The sequence below is a fragment of the Ciconia boyciana genome, chromosome 1 (genome assembly GCF_034638445.1).
Source record: "Ciconia boyciana chromosome 1, ASM3463844v1, whole genome shotgun sequence".
NCBI lineage: Eukaryota > Metazoa > Chordata > Aves > Ciconiiformes > Ciconiidae > Ciconia > Ciconia boyciana.
In genome coordinates, this window is record NC_132934.1 from 215,366,403 (window position 1) to 215,384,291 (window position 17,889).

At 42.9% G+C, this 17,889-nt stretch overlaps 1 protein-coding gene across 1 annotated transcript in view; it reads left to right on the forward strand.

The window, feature by feature from the left end:
* The window catches only part of TENM4 (teneurin transmembrane protein 4), a 514,257-nt gene that overhangs the window by 104,678 nt on the left and 391,690 nt on the right, over nucleotides 1–17,889 (forward strand). The window contains exon 2 of the mRNA XM_072850823.1: nucleotides 6,719–6,819. The gene's annotated coding sequence lies outside the window, so the exon portion shown is untranslated. The remainder of the gene's footprint in view (nucleotides 1–6,718; nucleotides 6,820–17,889) is intronic.

Consider the following 17,889-nt stretch of genomic DNA (forward strand, 5'->3'; position numbering starts at 1 on the left):
CAGGTGGCAAGAAATTGTTCTCTCCTTGTGTGTGGTCCCTGATGAAGATGCCTTGTTTTCACAACATTGATAATGAAAGCATTTTTATTTTTGGATGCTCTTTACGGCACAATGTAGTATATCAAAATAAATCATTGCATCGTACGCCCGTTATGAATGAAAGCTGATGCACCAAATACCAAGATTGCTCGCTTTGATTAATCAATGAATATTGCTAATTATATTAACAGTGTTGAGGACAAAAATGGTAGTGAAGGCGGAAATGTTGACTTGATACAAAGATACAAATATATATGTAAATATTCAATAAGTTTGTATAGATTTTAGAGATTATATTGTTTCAAGTAAGGAGAAATCTCCCTTGGATCTGTGCTTTAGTAGAGAAACTGTATACCATCTTTCCCCCTATTTTCACTTAGTAAATGAATTTAATAATCATAATATTTGAAAGGGCATTCATTTCAACTGCTGTGGAAAAAACTCCTGATCAAATCAAGAGCATTAACTTCAAGGCCACCCTCCTTCCTATGAGACAGGAAGTATCTGTGTGATAAATTAACTATGGGTGAATGCTAAGTCTTTAATGAGAAAAACCATGCTCTGTTGAATTCAGCCTTTCATGTGAAAGCTGTTTGGGACCTTACTGAAAAGAATGCGTTAATCAAGAGAAAAGCATAATTACTGTCTTGTCAACAGACACAAATGGGAAAGCCTGGTGAAAATGAGGTTGAAATTAACTCCAAAAAAACACACAAAAAAAGAGTTTTTCTATAAGGTTTTCGGAGAGCTTGCTTTACACTGCACAGTGATTTATGACAATTGGAATCTCACTATTTCTGCAATTAATATTGCTGGATGCTTCCTGTTCAGGGGAATGTTAATCATAATGCAAATGGAAGTATTATTGCAGCTATGCCTTAGAGTTCATATTTCATATTGAGCCAAAGGTTCAATACTCACCATCCTTCTCAATGGAGCATTCACATTGTATGGATAGATGAATGTGCACCAAAGATAAAATAACTGAATTAATATAAACCAGAATAATATGTCTGGCACATAGCTTCCCATTTTCCCATTTTGCCGTAAGGTCCTGATTATTCAGGCTTTTTGAACCAATAATAAATTATTGCAATGCAGTGCTAATTACACCTCACTGAAGTTGTGTATAGTATAAATAGGATGGACTTAGATTAAGTTTCTTATGCTTATTTTCAGCAAGTCAAAGGCAATTCATTTCCAACTAAGCCGTATTTAAAAGTTTGGAATGAAAAAAAGGTGTAATTATTTCCTAATATGAGAAGAATATTGGTGACAAACATTTTGACCTACATGTCTTTTGTCACTAAACATATTAATGAGAAAGGCAGAAGCAAGAACACATATTAGTTTTGACATGTGTTTAAAAAATATGAGTATTTATAAATTTTGCTCCTGCAAATATTTTCTAAATTGTCTTCTTCATGTTTTTACCTCCCTCTGCACTCATTCAGATCATTTCTTAGCTCATGATTAGTTTTTTTATGACTGCTGATTCTCCAGGAAATATTTGGTCCTTTTCCTTTTTCCTTCTTTTTTTTTTTTCCTCCCCCCCCCATGAATTTTGATTGGTGAGGGGAGTGGGAGGGAAGAGGGTATAATTGTCCTTTTTTAAAATCCTGCTGGCTTTTATTAAAAAAAACATAAACTTGAAGTTTCTGAGAATATTTCAGAGCTGATTCAGAAGCATCAGTTAATATTTCAGAAAATAAATAACCCACATAAAGTAAGTCCATACTACAAATGCCTTTCCAAACCCTTTTTTTCTGTAGCAGAAAGGTGCTTTTTATTTTTATCCAAAAGGATGAAAGAGGAAAAAGTCTTGGAGATTCCAGGAGTGTGTGGCAGACAGATAACTTCCTGACACAGCTGGTGAGGGAACTAGGGAAGGTGCCCCACTGGACCTGTTGTTTGTGAACAGAGAAGGACTTGTGGGTGATGTGATGGTTGGAGGCTGTGTTGGGCACAGCGATCACAAAATGATAGTTTTCGATTCTTGGAGAAGTAAGGAGTGGTCAGCAGAACTGCTACCTTGGACTTCCAGAGGGCAGACTTTGGCCTGTTTAGGAGCCTGGTCGACAGAGTCCCTTGGGAGGCCGTCCTGAAGGGCACAGGAGTCCAGGAAGGCTGGACATTCTTCAAGAAGGAAATCTTAAAGGTGCAGGAGCAGGCTGTCCCCATGTGCCGACAGACGAGCCAGTGGGGAGGAAGACTGGCCTGGCTGAACAGAGAGCTTTGGCTGGAACGCAGGAAAAAAAGGAGAGTTTATGACCTATTGGAAGAAAGGGCAGGCAACTCAGGAGGACTACAAGGATGTGGTGAGGTTATGCAGGGAGAAAATTAGAAGGGCCAAAGCCCAACTAGAACTTAATCTGGCTACTGCTGTAAAAGACAATAAAAAATGTTTCTATAAATACATTAGCAACAAAAGGAGGGCTAAGGAGAATCTCCGTCGTTTATTGGATGTGGGGGGAAACATAGTGACAAAGGATGAGGAGAAGGGTGAGGTACTTAATGCCTTCTATGCTTCAGTCTTTAATAGTAAGACCAGTTGTTCTACAGGTACCCAGCCCCTTGAGCTAGAAGACAGGGATGGGGAGCAGAATGAAGCCCCCATAATCCAAGGGGAAATGGTTAACGACCTGCTACACCACTGAGACACACACAAGTCTATGGGGCCGGATGGGATCCACCCAAGGGTACTGAGGGAGGTGGCAGAGGTGCTCACTAAGCCCCTTTCCATCATTTATCAGCAGTCCTGGCTAAGTGGGGAGGTCCCAGTTGACTGGAGGTTAACAAATGTGACACCCATCTACAAGAAGGGCCGGAAGGAGGATCCATGGAACTACAGGCCTGTCAGTCTGACCTCAGTGCCGGGGAAGGTTATGGAGCAGATCATCTTGAGTGCCATCACATGGCACATACAGGACAACCAGGTGGTCAGGCCCAGTCAGCATGGGTTTATGAAAGGCAGGTTCTGCTTGACTAACTTGATTACCTTCTGTGACAAGGAGACATGCCTAGTGGATGAGGGAAAGGCTGTGGATGTTGTCTACCTAGACTTTAGTAAAGCCTTTGACACCATTTCCCACAGCATTCTCCTGGAGAAACTGCCTGCTCATGGCTTGGACGGGTGTACTCTTCGCTGGGTAAAAAAATGGCTGGACGGCTGGGCCCAAAGAGTTGTGGTGAATGGATTAAATCCAGTTGGTGGCCGGTCACGTGATGTTCTCCAGGGCTCAGTATTGGGGCCAGTTCTGTTTAATATCTTTATCAAGGATCTGGACAAGAGGATTGAGTGAACCCTCAGTGAGGTTGCAGATGACACCAAGTTGGGTGGGAGCGTTGGTCTGCTTGAGGATAGGAAGACTCTACAGAGGGATCTGGACAGGCTGGATCGATGGGCTGAGGCCACTTGTATGAGATTCAACAAAGCTAAGTCCCAGGTGCTGCACTTGGGTCACAGCAACCCCATGCAACGCTACAGGCTTGGGGAAGAGTGGGTGGAAAGCTGCCCAGCAGAGAAGGACCTGGGAGTGTTGGTCAATAAATAGCCAGCTGAATATGAGCCAGCAGTGTGCCCAAGTGGCCAAGAAGGCCAATGGCATCCTGGCTTGTATCAGGAATAGCGTGGCCAGCAGGACTAGGGAAGTGATCGTCCCCCTGTACTCAGCGCTGGTGAGGCCGCACCTCGAATCCTTGTGTTCAGTTTTGGGCCCCTCACTACAAGAGAGACATTGAGGTGCTAGAGCGTGTCTAGAGAAGGGCAACGAAGCTGGGGAAGGGTCTGGAGCACAAGGCTGATGAGGAGCGGCTGAGGGAACTGGGGTTGTTTAGCCTGGAGGAAAGGAGGCTGAGGGGAGACCTTATCGCTCTCTACAACTACCTGAAAGGAGGTTGTAGAGATGTGGGGGTCGGTCTCTTCTCCCAAGTAACAAGCGATAGGACAAGAGGAAATGGCCTCAAGTTGTGCCAGGGGAGGTTTAGATTGGATATTAGGAAAAATGTATTTAGTGAAAGGGTTGTCAAGCATTGGAAGAGGCTGCCCAGGGAAGTGGTTGAGTCACCATCCCTGGAGGTATTTAAAAGATGTGTAGATGTGGTGCTTAGGGACATGGTTTAGTGGTGGACTGGGCAGTGCTAGGTTAATGGCTGGACTTAATGATCTTAAGGGTCTTTTCCAACCTAAACAATTCTATGATTCTGTGATTCTATGATTCTGTGAATGCAACTATCGCATGAAAACTGTTTATCAGGAGGTGACAGTGGAGGAAGTTGTGCATGTGGACAGGGTGAGACCCTAGTTTTTGCGGAACAGAAAAGTGCAGCCATAGAGCAGTGACTGGAGCTTAAATGTCCATCACATGACATTACTAGCCTCTTGATAGGAAAGGAGAGAAGGTGAGGAACAAATTTTAAACTTTGCAGAGACAAACTTTCTGTATAACATCAAGGAAAGCACTTTGGTCCAGGTTTTCAGAAATATCTCAACAGCCAGCTGAGTGAGAAGCAGGTGCCCAAATAACTTTCAGGTCCAGATCCAACAGACATTACTGTATGTATTATTCTATATCCTGTGGTCTGGATTAAGCAGTTACATGCTCTGGGTACCTGATGCTCACTTTTTCTGGCATCGCTTTACATCTAGTTGGGCTCGGTCTTTCAAAATGGCATTCAGATCGTATATATAGACATATAAACATAGATTTATTTTTTTTTTTTTTAAAGAAGAGATGAACTCACTTTGGTGGTACATTTGATAGTCATCCTAGAGATACACAGGCAGGCAAGGCACAATAACTTCCAGAAAGGAGGTGTAAATGCAAAAGCAACCGTAACCTCTCAATCTGTAACCATGACTGCTAAAGGAGCAGAGCTGACCACCTCCTTATTCTCTCTGTGCTGGAGCTTATTCACAAAAGTGGGAATAATAGCACTTTCCTACCTTGACAAGTAGTTTAAAAATACATATATTAAAAATTAGGAGAAGTATAGATATTATGGTGGTGGGGGACCATAAGTGTACCAGAGTCCTGAGAGAGGAGAATGAACAATTTATTCTCACCTCTTCCTCATTTCCAGATCTCCCAGAAAAGCGTTCAGGTGAGTGATGGCCTCTTCTGCTTTTGTTTTCCCTTTCATTGAAGTGAACACCAGTGAGAGAGGAGACTCACAAAATTAATTCAGATTGGCTTAGATAAGGACCCTGTGATGTTGATTAAAAACCATCCACAGAGCCATTAGCAAAGTGAGATAATAAATGAAATGCATTGAATCGCATGAGTTTTCTAGTGGGGGAACATCAGGGAGCAGTCTTGAGTCCAGCTTTCTTTAAACATCTTCATTCATTAGCCAAAAGACAGGAAAAGAGTACATGTTAATTAAAATCACAGATGATCCAAATTGGGAAGCACTGAATAAATCAGTGAAGATAGAGAGATTAGAAACCTTAGGCAGGAAATGACAAAATGAGATGCGGCTTCGAAAAATGCATAGGGGGAGAAATAATCTGTATGAGGACACAATCAGCAGCAAGGAGGGCTGTTCAAGAAGCAGAATTAATGGGAGGAAGCCAAAGGATGTGGACCATGGAGTAAAGGGCAATGTAGCACTGCAGCTATTTAAAGGTGACCTTTGTACCTTTTCAGCGGACAGCTTGGATTCAAAATTAATGTGCTATTGGCAAGATTAAAAGGTCAGCGTAGTTTTGGACCATATATGCAGAAACAGGTTGCCAAGGAAAGACACGGAAGCCCACCTCTGTAATAGCCTGCTACCACATCATTCAGACTTCTTAATTTCTTTTTTCCAACTCTGCAAGACCCTGTGCACTAGAGTGTATGCAAAATAGATGCATATCAAGCAAAATGGGTAGCCTGGGAGAGTTGCTGGTCCTAACAAATATGGCTTTCAATGAAACCATGCACACCCAGTTGCTGCGGTCACTTCTCTACCTCCACAGTCCCTATGGGACTCTCCCTGAGACAAGTAAAAGAGCTAAGAGAGGGGACTTGAGGCTAATCAGCTAATGAGAGGTGTAAGAGGAGAGGAGCCCCAGTGCTGTGCTACACTTTCTTTGAACCTCCTGCTTGTGGCGTGACAGGTTTGTCACACATGCATCGTTACTTTTAAACTGAGGCTCTTCGATACCACAAGCAACTCAGATAAGACAAAATTTACTGATGTGAGTGGAAACAAGAAGCATCTTAGTAAGATCTTAGTCATTTCACTCTAGCAATGGTAAAATATTTAAGAAAGGAAATATTTGGGATAACCATATAAATAAAAAAATTCTTTCACCTTCTGAGGACTGTAAAATCACACAACAACTACCACGTTGATCAGAAACCCTTGGAAGTACAATAGAGGAATTGGTAAATTACTCTTTTGGCAAAGGGATAGATGTTTGCACCGTTAGCCAAGGACAGGCATTTAATTCTAAGTGCTGTATAGAAAGCCTTAGTTTGTATTTAACAAATACATTTACGTCCATGGGATGAATAAGCATACCCTAGTACAGTGCTGATGTGATATTACACTAGGAACCACGGATGTATAGATGACTGTTTTATGTGCCCTATCTAACTGTTAGCAGTTGGTTTTAATTCATTCAGGATAGCAAATAAGTTAAAAATCACTAAACAAAACACTATTTTTTTTTTTGTCTGTCTTTTTACAGGTAGACTGAGAATAACACATGTCCAGGTTAAAACTGTATCCTACAAGAAGTATTTGATGGATTATTCCTAGATATTTAATCTAAGAAGGTAAATACAAAAAGTGAGTACTAATTCCAGTACATGGGATGTTTTAATTATGCTTTGTTGTTTAAAATCAAATTATGATAGTTGTAATGTTTCTTGTGCAAATTTTTCTAATTGGAGTTGTGAGGAATTTCACTAATTTATTTAGAATATGTCTATTATTGATTTGTGTTTATTTTTATTATCTGACAATGATAATTTGCTTTACAGTCCCAGTCAAGGACTCATTTTTACTGTGCCAGGCACTCTAGAAACATAGACGTTCTCTGCATGAAATGACTTACATCTAAGTACAAATCAAGAAGCCATGGATAGTGACAGACAGACGGAGACCCATGGATGTAATAAGAAAGTGCTGGTCAGTATGACAGGCAATGGTAATAGGGTGTCTGCAGCCTAGCCCTTCTCAGTGCTTTCTAGATATTACTGAAGGGAAAGGAAGAGAATAACAAGGTTATTTTATTGATCTTTATGGGGAGCGGCATGGAAGAAAATAGCACTCACTTGAAAATCCAGCACATGGACTATGGAAAATGGTTGTGTGGGTTCATTGGATGCAGACAGCCTAGTTTTGATATAAATGGGGAAGGGGAATCAATACTATATCTGGGAAAACGGCCTTTGCATACAGGGAATATCATCAGGGCAAATTTACATCTGTGAAAAATCAGAGAAAGGGATTCTGCAGTAATTAAGGTGTTCAATGATAAAAGGCTGAGATAAGAGATTTACCTGGATGGGTAGACAGAGAGGAAAGGCATTATCTTAAGTATGGTATACAAAACAGATCTGCAAGACTTCAATGTAACTGGGAGGTGGCATCTGGAAGAGGAGTAGGAGTTGAAGCTGATATCAAGGTTATGGGCATGTGACAAGATGGTGGCAATGTCCACAGTGAAAGAGAAGGAAGGTTGCTTGGAGATCATGGCTGGGACTCCTTAAATGGAAAGCAAGCAAAGTTGAGACTCCTGAGTATGCAGAAAAAGACAAGGAGAAGGTAGAGAAGTAGAACCATGAATCAAAGAATCACAGAATATCTGAGGTTGGCAGGGACCTCTGGAGATCGCCTAGTCCAACCACCTGCTCAAGGCAGGTTTTCCTAGAGAAGGTTGCTCAGGGCTTTGCCCAGTTGATTTTTAATATCTTGAAGAGCGAGGACGCCACAACCTCTCTGGGCAGCTTGTTCCAGTGTTTGACCACCCTCAGTGCAATTAAGGTTTTACAAATGTTCAAATGGAATTTCCCATATTTTGGTTTGTGCCCATTGCCTCTTGTCCTGTCACTATGCACCACTGAGAAACGTCTGTCTCCATCTTCTTTACCCCACCCATCAGGTTTTATGAACTTTAATAATACCCCCAGCTCTCTCATCCTCTCCTCATATTAGAGATGCTCTATTCCCTTAAAAATCATCATAGCCCTTCAAGCAACTTGCTGCAGTATGTCCATGTCTCTCTTGTACTGGGAAGCCCAGAAAGGGACCCAGCACCTGGATGTGCCCCACCAAGGCTGAGCAAAGGGGAAGAATCACCTCCCTCAACCTGCTGGCAATGCTCAGCCTAATGTAGCCCAGGAGACTGTTGACCTTCTTTGCTTCAAGAGTACATTGCTGGCTCACAGTCAACTTGGTGTCTACCAGAACCCCTGCCAGGTCCTTTTCTGCCAAGCTGCTTTCCAGCCAGTTGTCCTCAGCCTGTGGTTGTGCCTGGGGTTATTCCTTCCCAGGGACAGGGTTTGGCACTTTCCTTTGTTGAACTTCAGGAGGTTTCTGTGGGCTTATTTCTCCAGCCTGTCCAGGTCCCTCTGAATAGCAGTGCAACCCTCTGGTGTACCAGCCACTCCTTCCAGTTTTGTATCATCTGGAAACTTGCTGAAGGTGCAGTCTGCCTCATCCAGGTCATTAATGAGAGGGTTAATAGTATTGGACCCAGTATCAATCCCTGGGGTACATCACCAGTGACTGGCCTCTGGTTGGACTTCGTGCCATTCATACTTTGAGCCTGTCAGTTCAGGGAGTTTTCAGTCTACCTCACTGTCCCTTTATCTAGGCCATATTGCTGAGTTTATCAATAAGGATGTTATGGGAGACTGTCAACGCATTACTAAAGTCAAGATAAGCAACATTCACTGCTGTCCCCTCATCCACTGAGCCACTCATCTCCCTGCAGACAGTGACCAGGATGGTTAAGCATGATTTCTCCTTCATAAATCCATGCTGGCTAATCCCAATCACCTTCTTGTCCTTCATATGCTTAGAAATTATTTCCAGGATTATTTGCTCTATCACCTTCCCAGGGACCAAGGCTGACTGGCCTATAGTTCCCTGAATCCTCCTTTTTGCACTGCCTGAAGACAGGAGTGATCTATGCGTTCTTCCAGTCCTCAGGAACCTTCCTCAATTCCTACAAGCTTTTGAAGATAATTGAGAATGGCCTCACAAGGACATTGTCCAACTCTCCCAGCACTCATGGGTACATCCTATCAGGTCCCATGGACTCATGCATATCCAGTTTGTTCGCTAACCTGATCCTCTTCCACCAAGGCTATGTCTTCCTTGCTCCAGACTTTGCCACCTGGGACTGTTGAGGGCAAGTCTTACCAGTAAAGACCACAATGAACAAGACATTGAGTACCTTCTCTATGTTCTTTGTTACCAGGTCCTCTACCCCATTCAGCAGAGGGGCTGCATTATCCCTTGTATCATCATCATCTGTCTAGTGTTAATATTGAAGTTATGTTTGTGGGTTAGATTACAGAGATTAAGAGCAGAATCATAGAATCATAGAATCGTTATAGGTTGGAAAAGACCTTTAAGATCATCAAGTCCAACCGTTAACCCAGCACTCCCAAGCCCACCACTAAACCATGTCCCTAAGCACCACATCTACACGTCTTTTAAATACTTCCAGGGATGGTGACTCCACCACTTCCCTGAGCAGCCTCTTCCAATGCTTGACAACCCTTTCACTAAAGAAATTTTTCCTAATATCCAATCTAAACCTCCTAGGCCACCTGGCGCAACTTGAGGCCATTTCCTCTTGTCCTATCGCTTGTTACTTGGGAAAAGAAACCGACACCCACCTCGCTACAACCTCCTTTCAGGTAGCTGGAGAGAGTGACAAGGTCTCCCCTGAGCCTCCTGTTCTCCGTACTAAACGACCCCAGTTCCCTCAGCCGCTCCTCATCAGCCTTGTGCTCCAGACCCTTCACCAGCTTCCTTGCCCTTCTCTGGACACGCTCCAGCACCTCAATGTCTCTCTTGTAGTGAGGGGCCCAAAACTGAACACAGCATTCGAGGTGCAGCCTCACCAGTGCCGACTACAGGGGGACGATCACTTCCCTCGTCCTGCTGGCCACGCTATTCCTGATACAAGCCAGGATGCCATTGGCTTTCTTGGCCACTTGGGCACACTGCTGGCTCATATTCAGCTGGCTGTTGACCAATAATCCCAGGTCCTTTTCCTCCAGGCAGCTTCCCAGCCACTCTTCCCCAAGCCTGTAGCGCTGCATGGGGTTGCTGTGACCCAAGTGCAGCACCTGGGACTTAGCTTTGTTGAATCTCATACAAGTGGCCTCAGCCCATCGATCCAGCCTGTCCAGATCCCTCTGTAGAGCCTTCCTTCCCTCAAGCAGATCAACGCTCCCACCCAACTTGGTGTCATCTGCAACCTCACTGAGGGTTCACTCAATCCTCTTGTCCAGATCCTTGATAAAGATATTAAACAGAACTGGCCCCAATACTGAGCCCTGGAGAACATCACGTGACCAGCCACCAACTGGATTTAATCCATTCACCACAACTCTTTGGGCCCGGCCATCCAGCCAGTTTTTTACCCAGCAAAGAGTAGAGTAGTTTTTTACCCAGTAGTGAGAGAAGAGAAAGGAACGAAAGCATTCACAGTTGGAAGGAGGAATAATGCAGATTTATCAAGGGGGAAAAAGACAAACAAGATAACCTAGAGATGAATTGAGGTAGCCAAAGGAGGGCAAAATATCAAAAATGTGAGACTGAATAGTTGACTGTTTTGGGCAGCTGATAAAATAGGGAGGAAACATATGAAAAGCAAGTTCTTAAGATCTGGCAAAGGAGACTGACTCATTAGAGATGTTGGCAGGAGTGGCTTCAGTGAGATGCAAGATATTGAAAGCAAAGGAAAAGTTCTAAAATGGATCTGGAGATTGAGGTCTGCAGTGATTGTAAAGCATGTGCTGGTTTTAGTTAGACATGAAGAAGAGAGGAGAGGAGGGGAGGGGAAGGGAGAGGAGAGGGGAGGAGAGGAGAGGAGAGGAGAGGAGAGGAGAGGAGAGGAGAGGAGAGGAGAGGAGAGGAGAGGAGAGGAGAGGAGAGGAGAGGAGAGGAGAGGAGAGGAGAGGAGAGGAGAGGAGAGGAGAGGAGAGGAGAGGAGAGGAGAGGAGAGGAGAGGAGAGGAGAGGAAAGGAAGATTTTTAACCAGTGTTTTTGGAATTACTGTCTAACTGGAAAGTCTGGTGGTTTTCTATTTTGAAAGGACAAGTGGAGAATGAGAAGTTTTGGAGGGGATGGGACAAAATGGGGTAAATGGGAGGTCCAGGAAGGGAGTAAGAAGAAGGTGCTGCATCTCAGATGAAATAGTAAAGATGAGGCAATTGGAGAAAAGGACTAGAAAGTGACACATAATGGGAGTCTTGTTATATTAGACAGTTTTCTCATGAAGGAAACTTGTAAGATCCTGTATATAGAGAGAGGTGGAGACAGCAGGAATGGGAGGACCCAAGGACAGATTCAAAAAGGTAGAAAGTTTTCAGATATTCACATTTAGGCTGGAAAGCTAGGGTGGATTTTAAGTGGGTAATAGGCAGAACTGAAGAAGAGAATTAATTAGCAGCTGCGAAAGATAATCTGATCAGATTTCCCCAAAAGGTGCTCCAACATGTGAGAGAAATAGCTGGGTGTGCAGATATTTTGAAAATGGTACTGAGATCTAAATTAATAGCTGAGTAATCCAGTCTTCCAGTTCAGGCAGTAGGACACTGTATCTCTCTAAAATATTTAGTCCATACAGCACATGAATTGCATGTAGAGAAGTCTGTCTCTCTCTTGCTCTCTCTTTCTTTGTAGACTGCTGTCTAGGGCAGCTAGACACCTGAATTATGCATGGCTATTGCCCAAAGCTAGATGGGATGAATGCAGGAATTAATGCCCCTTAAGCCCTTATTTCTCATCTGTGACGTGGGGTCAAAGTTCCCCTTTGATATTTATCTTCTCTAATCAGATTTTAAGAGCTTGTCACCTGGAAGGTGTGCATACAGCACCTAACACTACAGATGAGGGCTGGGGCACCTACAGGGTCCTACCCGTAGATAAAGAAGCAGGAAATGTTCACCTCAACTTGGAAAGTCTTGACATGAGTGATGAATGGAGAGAATGAAAAGCTGTTAATGAAAAAAACTACAAGTATGGTAGGGGGAGTTCTGAAACTCATAGCCCTGAATATAAAGTGATATTTAAATGAAATTGATGCAGAATTATGTTGACTTGCAAGATAGAATGGAAGTGGTTAGCGAACACCAGTGCTTTAATCACCAGCGCTGTACAGATACTGACATAAATAATAGGAGGCAGCTCCGAAAGCATGACAATTCTGCCTGCACGTTATGTCCAGGAGTTCGTTCTTTACTCTTTGGGGAGGAACCACTTGCTGCTATAAGAAATTAAAGTGCTTCTTTCTGTAATAACAATGAACACTATGAATTCATTGGGAACTCAGAACCTGTCTCATATATATATATATATCACATATATATATGCATATCTAGCCTACTCAAAATATACAGTGTATTAGGGTTTGGGTTGCTTGGAAGTATCAGGGCTGGTGTGAGATGAAATGTTGTGTCTGTAGCCAGGATTCAAAAAGTTGAGCCCTGAGAAAGATCTCACTGCAAGATAATGACTACGCATCAAAGAAAGAAAAAAAAAAGAGGTGAAAAATTGTCAGAAAAATAAATGTTTTCAAAGTCAGGGATTCATGGTAAGTGGTAACAGTATAATGAGGTGACAGCCTACAGCAAACTGAGAGGAGTGAGGAAAAGGAGAGGAAATCTCTAAAATAAAACTCTCCAAATTGCTGGGAGTCACTGAACACGACAAGCTCTGTTTACTAAGAGATGGGTAAGTTCAAAGGACATATCTAGATGGCTCTTTACTGAAGGTGAATTCTTACTTGTCAACATAATCTGAAGCATTTTTTTAAAAAAATATTGCTACTCAGTTTTTCTTAACTTTGATGCATTTAATAACCTTTTTGCTGCCAGATGATCTGATCAGTGACAAAAGGTCAGAGGGTCAATAATAGACCCCAAATCAATTATTTTCTGTGGAATCATGGCACTTTTCCCAGTTACGTCCAACTGGGCAATGGAGTCAGCCATGCCAGCTATGTGGCAATCACATCTCCACCTCAAGGGGCCAGTCTATAGCCCCCTCCCAGGAATGCCATGCTGGCTGGTCCACTGCTATCTGCTGAATCGAGCTGGCAAAAGGCAATGTGCACACAAAATGAATATGAACAGTACAAATAATAGGGGCTGTTATTTTGCCGTCTTGTTAAAAGGAATAAAATGCCTCAGGGTAGGTAGAGTATTTGTCAGGGTGCTTTTCAGCCAACATCTTTGCTTTGGAGCAGCCAACACTGATCTGGAAACAGGCTGATTTTCAGAGTTGTTGCTCACTTGCAGCTCTCGATGGAAACTGTGGTTCATTGCTGATCAGACTATTTTTACTCAGGTGAGGAAAGATAACATTAGCTGGATGGCATTAGGTTCTCTAGCTTGAAAATGCTGTTGTTGTTGGGTTTCATGCCATTCTACAGCAACCTGTGCACTCTTTTCCTCTCTATTTTCCTGTTAAACCCCGTAAGGCAACTCTTATGTATTTTGGGATGTTTACAAACACTTTATATGAATACTTTTTGGGGAATAAGTTTTTTGTAAAAAATCCCCTTTGTCCAGCTAATTAGAAACTGCTAGATAATGTATGCATCTCTTCAAATTTCCTGAAGTCCCCTGTTTTCTTAGCCTTGATCTACCTGTCACAGGATCTACACAGCATATCTTCTCGTTTACACTACAAATCCAAGATAAGCGTCTTTACCAACTGTATATTTATACAGCATCGAACACGTTGGGCTAGTGATGCACTTAAAGCCTCCAGGTGCTACAGCTATAGAGATGTTACATAATAACAGGGAGCTGCTCATTCTCCCACAAGGCATCTTGTTTCAACCCACGAGATAGAGAGACATTAGTTTAAAAGGTTCTATTTATTCAAGTCAATCTGTCATGCAATGTTAATTAAGCATTAATTGATAGTTGGACTCGATGATCTTAAAGGTCTTTTCCAACCTGTACGATTCTGTGATTCTGTGATCATCATTTTTCTTGAATAACCCTTGAAGTTTGGCTCAAGATACTGGAGGAAGGATGAAACAGGCTGGTCTTTGTGACTACTAAAGGCATTATTTATTTATTTATTTATTCATTTGCTTATTTCTTTTTGCTGTCAAGTGCATCAGCCTCCATAATCCTCTCCCCTCCCATTATTTGCCAGAGGAGGAATTGGCAAAACAATAGGAAGGATGTAATTAGCAACTTGGTTGTGGGGTGCACAGAGGGGTGGGAGTAGAAGATAGTATGAAATCAGAAGTTTAATACGAGAACTGCTTGTACATTGTCAGTCAATCATTTTCTTCCTGTTCAGATTTGCAAGTGACTTGCAGATGTATTTCTTGGACACATCAGATTTTGTTTTTCTTTTGCTTTGCTGAAGAAAGTTATTTTCAGCCTAGGTTTTGTTCCTCCTGTTGTGACATGCAGGAGATGTGATCTCACACCCTCCAAAGAACTGTTACAAAACAGCAACGCCATAACAAAGATCCCATCATTACGCTGTTTGGAAAAAGAGGTAGATTCATAGCAGTGGAACCACCTTTAGCTGTGGATATGGAGTATCTCAGAGAAATCTTCCCCTGGGGATACTTATTGCTCATCTCCCTGTAGTCTAATAATACACCAAAATACATACCATCTTCCTTCTGAAAACCACGTGCTATTTGGAGAGCATTAATGGCATAGGCTTAACCCACAGCCTGCACAGTACAACACCGTTTACACATGCCACCCACCTCCACGAACAGGCTGATTCGTCCAGACACTCTAGCATGGTTTTGCTGCTTTCAGGATCTTACCGAGTTGCTTTCAGGGTTTCCTTATTTATCTCTGCATGATCTCGCAATGTACATTGTAGACAGATCTAACAGTGTCATGCATGAGGCCAACACAGCCGGTACATCAAAAGTGCTACAGTCACAGCCTGTGACACCAGATGGTGCAGATGCCGCAGTGGCAGCTGTTGCATCCTCTGTTCCTTCTCCATCCCTGCACCCCTTTCCCCCGGGCAGCACATGTGTATCTCCTATCAGCACTGTAGCACTGTCCCAGAGCAAGTCTAACCCCACTGTAATGCAGCCAAAGCTCCTCGACACTCCTCACTTTGCAGCTGTGATTGAGCAGCATGGCCCATGGTGCCTTTTGTCACCCCTGGAGACTCAGTGCAAGCCCTGGCTTGTCACCCACACCCATGGTACAGAGAGCTGACTTCACTGTGAGCTCCAGTGGGAACTACACATCCAGGGATTTTCATCCCAGTTTGCTTTTGCTCATCCATATTGGCTGAGGTAAACTAATTTTGTTAGTGGTAAAGCTTTCAAACGCTCTGGCTGTCCCAGGCTAGACTAGTTTTAATTTACAGATTCTAATTAGATGTTGACTGATAGGGTGGGGAGGACGGTGGGAAGAGGGAGTGAAATTTACTTTGGGATGCATAAGCATCAGTTTCCATTCTGCAGGAGAGCACAAAATGTTTCTGTATGAAAAAGCAGAGCTTTTCCATCTAATTTTAATGCTAATTTTTCAACTGTGCATGACTCTATCCTCAATTTTGCTGCTGGGGAAGTTTGGTTTTTACATGCTTTCTCACTGGGGTTAAGAAGCCACTGCATATCATACGGCAAAACAAACAGGAAAGTGAGTAAGAGGCATTCATCTCTCATGCAACAGGATAACCCAAAACACAGAAGTATGGAAAAATAAATGAAAGTGAGCTATAGGATCTGTCTTCACCCGGTACAAGAAAGCACCCTTGAGTACTACTGCCACAAAACTGTTCAGCATGTGTTTAGCTCCTGTGAGGAGTCCTATTAAGTCCTAACTTGAAGGACAGGCTTAAATAAGGAAGGCAATTTAAAATACACTTCAACAGGTGAGATCCTTCCCCTGACTCCATTTTGTTATAACAGCATAGTATTACCAGTGATAATAATGGACAATCATAAATTTGGTAAGGTTTATGTGCCTTTAAAGTGGAGCAGTCACCTTTTGCACTGTATTGCTAAATTAAGTCTAGTTTATTTTTCTGCAATGGATGCCAAGCAGACATGACTCTTATCTGGTCTAGGCAAAGCAGCAAGTTCTTTTTTTAAATACATTTAACCTGTTAGCAGGAATGGACAGTCTGACTCAGCTGAAAGTACTATCCTGAACACTTACTATTAGCAGTATATTAACCTAATGTAGCCTTGTTGGGGAAGATAATTATGTTAGATTTTAATACAGAGATCAGCACCTCTGAGTTACAGCTCAGCTCTGAAAAGACAAGTAACAGTATGTGGCAGCCTTCACAAGGATCTTCCAAATCTAGCTGAAACAAGAAATACAAGTGCCTGTGAGAACAGCAGCCCAAGTATAGAGAATCCAAAGGCTGGAGAAATGTTTTTCTGAGCTGGACATCTGGCTTAAGGAGGTTTGTTCATCCCTGCATGATGGAAACAATTTGTTTTCTCCAAGGATTGCTAAATATAAGGTGCTTGTGGGGAGGGTAAGGCGGGTGCATGCCTGAGGCATGCACTCAGATCTACAGAGTATTCAGTCCTTTTGGGAAAATAAAAATTAGCTTGGCCGGCCTTGTGCAGCATTGTTGCCCCGTTCAAGTCAAACACACAATTCACTTGCAATCCTCAATTTTTGCTGTCTGTGCTAGGGAGCTGGCACTTTTAAGTGCAATTACCGGGCACTAAGGAGTCATTCTTCTGGCAGTCAAACCAAGGACAGAACAGGAGAGGCTCCCTAAGAAGCTTCTTCAACAGGCAAATGCAGAATACTCTGCTTATCTTTACAGGATCTTAATTCACCTGCATTAGACCATGTGTAAAAAAATTGCAGCTGTGCTGGGCAGTGCTCAGCTGCGGAATTTGCTCCAAGTGATGTTCCCAGGTAGTCAGCCACACTGCGAAGGATGCCAGCGAAATGTCCTTGCTCTCTGTAAAACGTGTGCTCTGCAGTCATAGGTGGTGGTCTTGATGAGGTGAAAGGGCTTTTCAGCACTTCTCCTACACGCTTGCTTACAAAGGAGGCCATCCGTGACCCTGACAGTCTGAGGACTGAGTTTCAAGCTGCCATTTATCTGGACGATGTTTCTGAGTTTCGCTTTATTTTCTTAATTCTATTGGGGTTTTTTGCATTTTGATGGTGTGACATTTGCCAGGGAGAACATTTGCAGCAATAAATCTCATCAAAATCTCAACAAAAATCTCATCTTATTGCTTGACATTAATTTCGATCCTTTCCACCACAGCTGTCTCCCTGCAGGTTTCATCTTTGTGCTGGGAGACAGGGGTTTGCTCATCCTACCCCATTGCTCTCAGAGCAGCCTCTGGGTGTTACATGACGGAAGGGCACAGAGGAAATTTTGTATTTTTGTAGTTAAATGCAGTGGCATAATTTCCACGTTGTTCCCCATTGTTTGAACCTCTTCTGATCTCTTTAACCAATTCCTTAACATTTCCTTGGTGATCTATCAGCACGCTTACCCCGCTATCAGAAGCTCCAAGAAATCTAAGAATAAATCCATTGACAGGTGTACAAGTGGGACTGTTTTCCCTGTTTGCAATTGCCCTGCTTATTTAGAGAGTCTGCAGCAGCTGCCTCTCTTCCAGGTGGCTCTTGGAGAGAGGACATCGTCTTTCTCCCTCCCATTGCACTGGCCAACCGTGGT